At 44.3% G+C, this 8,445-nt stretch overlaps 1 pseudogene; it reads right to left on the bottom strand.

Moving 5' to 3' along the window:
- Positions 1–2,545: 2,545 nt before the first annotated feature.
- Positions 2,546–3,226, bottom strand: LOC469959 (large ribosomal subunit protein eL13-like; annotated as a pseudogene).
- Between the last annotated feature and the right edge of the window lie 5,219 nt (positions 3,227–8,445).

Raw genomic sequence — 8,445 nt, 5'->3', positions numbered from 1 at the left:
ACTGTCTCCCCATCTCAAGATCAATGACATCTGCAAAGTTCTTGTTGCCGTTTAAGGTGACATATTCACAGGTTCTGGAGGTCAGGGCGTGGACTTCTTCAGGGAGTCATTATTCTGACTAGCACAGTTGTACAGAGCTATGCTGACATGGTAGGTGTCACTGAGGCTGGGCTTCAAGCCAGGTAACCCTGCCAAAGAAGCTCTCTACTGGCCGGGAGAGACTTTAGGGTAGTCTTTCAACAACTCTCTGAGCCACCTCTATCAACATACAACAGAGCTTGTCAAGTGTGTGCAGTTCCATTCTGATTCACTGTGTTTTACAGAATCTCGCTTTGAGAAGCTCTTAGTTCTGTTGGGGCTCACCAGAAACTTGATATGGTCCCAACAAAGTCCCCTCTACCCCCACTCCAATGTCCTAGTGGACCAGAATTCAATGATCACTCAATGATCAGTGAAGTTTATTCCCTCTGTCAACAGAGTAGCCCATGAAAACCCAAGGGCCTCTGCTTTCTAGGAATAGTCTAACAAATAGAACAAGCAAATCTATAAGAAGACACAAAGTGTGATGTCATCAAATGATCCTAGAGAAGGTGAGATCTATGAGCTAATGAGCCCACATGATGAGCCAGGCATGATTCTAAGAGTGATACGTGCTACCTCATTTAACTTAACTTACTTCATCCTGACCTCCTGACTATTCTTACACGGCTTTGACAGATGAAGGAAGTGAGGTGCAGGGAGGTTAAAGGCAAAGTTTGCCCAGCTAGGAAGTGGTGGAGAAAGAAGTGAACACGGACGATGCAGATTCCACAGCTTGTGTTCTGACCCACCAAGACTTCATAAATGGTAAATTCCTTCAATATACTTGGGCCAAGGAACCTGGAGAGTGGGATATCTGTTTGCATGGCACACTAGATATATTCCCTGGGGCAGCATAGGCAGGTCCCAGAAGGCCGTGGAGTCTGTAAAGGATGCAGAAACCTCTTCTCGCCCACTCTCAGTGCCTGTCTCCTAGCCTCTTTCAGACAGCCCTGTTAGCCAAGGACTTCCACCAAGACCTGCAAGGAGAAATGTGGAATGTCTTGGCTTTTTTCTTTTCTTTTTGACAGGGTTTCACTCTTGTTACCCAGGCTGGAGTGCAACGGCGCGATCTCAGCTTGCTGCAACTTCTGCCTCCCGGGTTCAAGCGATTCTCCTGCCTCAGCCTCCCAAGTAGCTGGGATTACAGGCACACGCCAACACGCCTGACTAATTTTTCTATTTTTAATAGAGACAGGGTTTCACCATGTTGGCCAGGCTGGCCTTGAACTCCTGACCTCAAATGATCCACCCGCCTCGGCCTCCCAAAGTGCTAGGATTACAGGTGTGAGCCACCGCACTCGGCCATATGTTGGCTATTAGGTCACGTGAGCCCTCTGAGAATTTTATATAAGAGATTTTAATCCCTTTGCCTGGAAAAAAAAATGCATCTATGCACATAATGCTTCAGGGGGTTCTAGTCAAAAGGGTTTAGAACAAACACTGGCTGAGAAGGACACAACGTCACTTCTGCACATTCCTGCCAAAGATGTATAACCTGAATCTAACAATGAATAAACATCACACAAGCCCCAAAGAGGAACATTCTACAAAATAAATGGCCTGTACTCTTCAAAAATGTCAAGGTCATGAAAGACAAAAAAGACTGAAGAACTGTTGTAGATTAAAGGAGACTCAAGAGACTTGAAAACTAAAGGCAACATGTATCCTAGATTGGATTCTGGACTAGGAAAAAAAAAACAGTGTTTCTTTTGCTCTGAAGAACATTACTGGGACCATTTGTGAAATGCATATGAAGTCTGTAGATTAGACAAGAGTCAGAGAGAGGGGAACAGAAAGAGATGGGTAGAGAAGGAGTTATAGAGCAAACAGTGAAATGTTCATTTGGGGAATCTGTGTGAAGGACATTCAAAAATTCTTTTTTTAAAATGTATTTTACTTTATTTTTAGACGGAGTCTCACTCTGTTGCCCAGGCTGGAGTGCAATGGCAAAATCTCAGCTCAGTGCAACCTCCACCTCCCAGCTTCTAGCAATTCTCCTGCCTCAGCCTCAGAAGTAGCTGGGATTACATGCGCACAGCACCATGCCCAGCTAGTTTTTGTATTTTTTTTTTTTGAGTAGAGATGGGGTTTCACTATGTTGGCCAGGCTGGTCTCAGACTCCTGACCTTGTAATCTGCCCACCTCGGTCTCCCAAAGTGCTGAGATTACAGGCGTGAGCCACTGCGCCTGGCCCAGAAATTCTTTCTTTCTTTTTCTCTCTCTCTTTCTCTCTTTCTTACTTTCTCTCTCTCTCTCTTCCCCTCTCCCTCTCCCTCTCTTTTTCTCTCTCGACAGGGTCTCACTCTGTCACCCCGGCTGGAGTACAGTGGTGCAATCGTGGCTCAGTCCAGCCTCAATTTCCTGGGCTCAAGCAATTCTCCTGCTTCAGCCTCCCCGAGCAGCTGGGACTGCAGGTACGCACCACTAAACTTGGGTAATTTTTTTTTCTCTTTTGTCTCAAGTCCCCAAAAGGGCTTTATTTTTTCTTTTCAACATTCTGTTCTACAGCTTCCTTGGCTCTTTTTGCCCGTATGCCGAAAAGCCGGGCGTTGGCACGGGCCATGCAGAGACTAGCAAAGGCTTTGACATTCTTCTCCTCCTCAGTGACGATTCGAGCTTTCTCCTTCTTATAGACATTCCGGGTGGGCATGACCGGTCCTGTCAGCTGAGTGGCCAGTTTCAGTTCTTCAGCAGAACTGTCTCCCTTCTTGTGGGTCCGAGGGCTTCCTGAGGAAGAAGATGAGTTTGGAGAGGTACTCCTTCAGCCGCTGCACGTTGGCCTGCAGGGACAGCAATGGACTTGTTCCGCCTCCTCGGATCCACAGCAATGCCAACGATCTGGGCCACGTTCTTGTGAATGCCGGCCACCCTGAGCTCCTCCAGGCTGAAGCCGCGGCCGACGGGCGCCTCCGTGTGGTACAGAACCACGGGGGCGGGGAGGGAGGGTGGTGTGCAGCGCACGATGGGCCGGATGGGCCCCGATGCGTGACGCGGGCCGATGCGGTGCGCCTTGGCTTGCAAGGCCCTGAGTCTGCGGATCTTCCGCGTCGGCTGGTTGAACCACGTGGCCACGCGCCGCTGCCAGTCCTTGTGAAAGTGGGGCTTCAAGATCATGCCATTCCGGCTGGGAGCCATGGGTGCCTACGGCCCTCCTGTGCAGGAAAACAGCCAAGCGGAAGCAACACCTGGGTAATTTTTTTGTTTGTTTTGTAGATATGGGGTCTCACTTTGTTGTCCAGTGTGATTTCAAACTCCTGGTTTCAAGTGATCCACCCACCTCCGCCTCCCAAAGTGCTGAAATTACAGGCGTAAGCCAGTATGCTGGGCCGATAATTCTTTATACTATTTTTTGAAACTTTTCTATAAATCTGAAGTTGTTTTAAATAATTTAAATCTTTTTAAAAATCCTAAAGTCTAGAGCCAGGTGCTTCATTATGGAGTAAATAAAAACTGCACCAAACCTGCATCCTTTCTGAGCTCTGCACACCCTCTCTACCTACGGAAAAAGGCTGACAAGAGTTCTCATGAAACAAGCAGCAGAATAGGATGGCAAAAAGTTCTGGAACCGTGGAGTGCAGTGCAACCCAGGGACCAAGAGCTCAAGTCTCTCATCTCCAGTGGTCTGTGACCCTGAGCATGTCATTTAAGCTCTCAGTGCCTCAGTTGACTCATCTACCAAACTGACATCATGGTAGTATTTACCAAGGAGACTATCTACATGACACTGGGAAAGGCGTTCTTCAACAAGACACTACATACGAACCATAAAGGGGAATGTTGAAACATTTCAATTAAAATTTAAAACTTTTGAATGACAAGACACCATTGACAAAGTAAAATGACAAACCACAGAGAGAAGACCCAACCCGGACACAAGATCAGTATCCAGAATACGTAAAGAACTCCTATGAACTAATTTTTTAAAACCATAGGTAAACCTAATAGAAAAATGGGCCAGAAATGTGAACAGGCAATTCACAAAGAAAGAAACCTGGAGAGCTGTAGGATAAGGTGCTGAATATCGCTGAATTCAAGAAAATTAAAATGAAATCCACAAATACATCATTCACAGCCATCATCGTAGTCAAAAATAAATAAATGAATAAAGTCTGAAAATATCAAAAGTTGGCAAGGAAATTTACAAATGGTACTTATACACTGCTGGCAGGAATATACTTCTTTAAATAATACTTCTTTGGCGAGTAATCTTGCTAAATCTTGTAAAGTTTAAAATGTGATCTACTACAAAGATAGCAATTCCACTCCTAAATGAGTATCCTGGAAAGCTCTGAAATGGGTACCCAAGGAGATACACACTAGCAGGTTCAACGCAGCACCATTTGTAAAAAGAAGCAGGGCCGGGCGCAGTGGCTCACACCTGTAATCCTAGCACTTTGGGAGGCCAAGGTGGGCGGATCACTTGAGGTCAGGAATTCGAGACCAGCCTGGCTAACATGGTGAAACCCCACCTCCACTAAAAATAGAAAAATTAGCTTGGCGTGGTGGCAGCTGCCTTTAATCCCAGCTACTCAAGAGGCTGAGGCGGGAGAATCACTTAAACCCAGGAGGCAGAGATTGCAGCTGAGATCGCGTCACTGTACTCCAGCCTGGGCAACGGAGCGAAACTCCATCTCAAAAACAACAACAACAATCACAAAAATCAAAACAAAACAAAAACCTAACTTCCTTAGGTTTATCTAGTACAGATACATAAACTGTGGCTGATTCATACAGTATAATACTAGAAAACAAATAAATAAATTAGATCAGTAGTTCTCAAACTTCAGGGTATATCGAAATCATCAGAAGGGCTTGGTAAAGGACAGATGACTGGGTCCTACCCCTAGGGTTTCTGAGTTATTCAGTGGAAATTTGCATTTCTAACAAATTCTCAGATGTTGCTGATGCTGCTAGTCCAGGGACTACACTTTAAGAACGAGTAAACTAGTTACATGTTTCAACACACTTAAATCTTAAAAACCTAGTACAGTTAAAAAAAGTCATAAAAGGATACATAAACTGTATCTAAACACTATTAAACAATGCTATACAGTTTATGGATATATCTTTTATGATAAAAGTAAAAAATATAGGCTGGGCACTCTATGACTGGGCTCATGCCTGTAATTCCAGTGCTTTGGGAAGTCAAGGTGAGAGGATCCCTTGTGACCAGGAGTTTGAGGCCAGCCTGGGCAACATAGCAAGACCCTGTCTCTACAAAAAAACAATTTTTAAAATTAGCCAGGCATGGTGGTGGTACCTGTAGTCCTAGCTACTTGGGCAGCTGCAGCAGGAGGATTGCTTGAGCCCAGGAGTTTGAGGCTGCAGTGAGCAATAGCACCACTGAACTACCTGAGCAACAGAGTGAGACTCTGTCTGTTAAAAATAAAATAAAATTAAAGTACGAAATATACATGGGAATGTATTTCAGGGGAGTGATTACCTGGAGAGAGATGAGGGTGATAGAAAGATCTTAGCTGTTTTTGTTGTTGTTGTTTGTTTGTTTGAGACAGAGTTTCGCTATTGTTGCCCAGGCTGGAGCACAATGGCACAATCTTGGCTCACTGCAACCTCCACCTCCCGGGTTCAAGCAATTATCCTGCCTCAGCCTCCCGAGTAGCTGGGATTACAGGCAGGTGCCACCATGCCCAGCTAATTTTTGTATTTTTAGTAGAGACAGGGTTTCATCATTTTGGCCAGGCTGGTCTCGAACTCCTGACCTCAGGTGATCTACCTGCCTTGACCTCCCAAACTGCTGGGATTACAGGTGTGAGCCACCGCGCCCAGCCAGCTGTTTTTATATCACTTCATTTCTAAAGCAAGTTAGCAAAAGCATTTACATTTGTTTAATCACAGTGGTGAGTAGAAAGGTATGTATTTTATGTATGTTTGAAATGTTAAGGAACGTTTAAAGTTTAAATCATTTAGCATTCATCACACAGGGTTGCTGTGTAGAGTAAATGAGGTAATGTGAAAGTTCTGGGTAAAGATGGCAAGATGAAGTTGGATCACAGAATCTCTGTCCCTGTATATGTAACCAGAAAAATAATAATTAAAAAATTAAATTAAGAGATACCAGGCCAGGTGCAGTGGCTCACACCTATAATCCCAACATGTTGGGAGGCCAAGGAGGCAGGCTTACTTGAGCCCAGGAGTGTGAGACCAGCCTAGGCAACATGATGAAACTGCGTCTCTACAAAAAATACAAAAATTAGCCAGGACTAGTGGTGTGTGCCTGTGGTCCCAGCTACTTGAGAGGCTGAGATGGGAGGATCGCCTGCGCCCAGGAGGTTGAGGCTGCAGTGAGCCCTGAGCATGTCATTGCATTCCAGCCTGGGTGACAGATGGAGACCCTGACTCAAAAACAAGAAAAAGAAAAGAAAAGAAACAAGCACCTCAACCTCTAAATGTTTTTCAGTCTTTTTCTTTACGTGAATCTTTTAGAAACTAAGATCACTTCTAATGAAGAACCATCTATTTAAAATTCAATGATTCTTTCAGTGTAGAGTTGCCAGATAAAATATAGGACATCCAGTTACATTTTAATTTTAGAAAAACAATGACTAATTTTTTAGTATAAATGTCCAAAATATTGCATGGGGCATACTTTTTAAAAAGCGTAATTTTTGTTTATTTCTTTCTTTTGAGACAGGTTCTCACTCTGTCACTCAGGCTGCAGTGCAGTTGCGCGATCATGGCTCACTGCAGCCCCAACCTCCCAGGCTCAAGCAATCCTCCCATCTCAGCCTCCTGAGTAGCTGGGACTACAGGTGCATACCACCATACCCAGCTAGTTTTTTCATGTTTTGTAGAGCCAGGGGTCCCTCTATCTTGCTCAGGCTGGCCTCAAACTCCTGGCCTTAACCAGTTCTCCTGCCTTGGCCTCCCAAAGTGCTAGAATTAAATGAATGAGGCACCATAGCAGGCCCAAAATGTTTAGTTTATTTTACTCGTATTTATTAAATCTGACAACTCTACCTCAGTGTCATTCAGGGATCTTTGTAAACATTAGCTATAGTACACAAGATGTAAAGTGCTTTCCTTTCACACAAATGAAAGATATAACAGGAAAATGTGGTTGTAATTGAAAAATTATAGGACTTTGAATTAAGACTTGGGTTCTAAGTTCTGGTTTCGACTTGACTTCTTAGTAAATGTATGGCTTTAGATAAGTCACTTAACCTAAGCATCAGGTTCCTCACACTGTATAAAATGTTTGGGTTTATTTGTTTGCTTTTGAGCATCAACTATATTCCAGGAACTTTACATGCATGATTTCAGTTAATCCTTACAATGACCTCATGAGGAAGGTCTTATTATCCCTATTGTCAAGACAGGTACCTGTGGCTTGGTTGAAGCTCTGTGAAAGCACGAACCATCTCTTTCTTGTTCACTGCTGTGTCCTTTGTGTCTAGCATGGTAAACCTAGGAGGTACTCAATACATATCAAATGTATGAAAGAAGACCCAAACTCACAAAGCTAAATTAAGGGACAGAGCCATGATTTGAACCCAAATCATTTTGATTTCAAAATCTTCATTTTGTTCTTTTAATTAAATTTTTATTGATGTATACTTTACATATAGTAAAATGCACAATTTTAAACCCATGACTCTATAAACGTTTACCTGTGTACATATTCCATGTAACCACTATGGGATCAAGATATAGAACATTTCCATCTTCCCGAAAGTTCCTTCAAGCTCCTCCCCAGTCTATGCCCCCAGAGTTAACCTCTATTCTGACTTCTATCACCAAAGCTGCCACTCTTAAGTACTAGGTTTCTCCTCTCCTGGGTTGTGTCAGATGATATGCAAAGTATTCCTGAAAGTGTTTTTGCAAACTCAGGCTGCATCTGAGTGCTGTTGGCGTTTAGAATAGGTCTTCATGGGCCGGGCGCGGTGGCTTACGCCTGTAATCCCAGCACTCTGGGAGGCCAAGGCGGGTGGATCACATGGTCAGGAGTTCCAGACCAGCCTGGCCAATATGGTGAAACCCTGTCTCTACTAAAACTACAAAAATTAGCAGGGTGTGGGGCGGGCGCCTGTACTCCCAGCTACTCGGGAGGCTGAGGCAGGAGAATTGCTTGAAACGTGGAGGTTGCAGTGAGCACAGATTGTGCCACTGCACTCTAGTCTGGGCGACAGAGCGAGACTCGGTCTCAAAAAAAAAAAAAAAAAATAGAATAGGTCTTTAGGCCAGCCGCTCATCACCAATACAAAAGTGAGATTCAGCAGGGTGCAGTGGCTCACACCTGTAATCCCAACACTTTGGGAGGCCGAGAGGGAGGATGACTTGAGCCCAGGAGTTTGAGACCAGCCTGTGCAACATGATGAAACCCTGTCTCTACAAAAATTACCCAAA

This window comes from Pan troglodytes, chromosome 21, assembly GCF_028858775.2.
Source record: "Pan troglodytes isolate AG18354 chromosome 21, NHGRI_mPanTro3-v2.0_pri, whole genome shotgun sequence".
Lineage (NCBI taxonomy): Eukaryota > Metazoa > Chordata > Mammalia > Primates > Hominidae > Pan > Pan troglodytes.
Note: the sequence above shows the minus strand (reverse complement) of the source record. Positions and strands in the feature narration are given on the sequence as shown.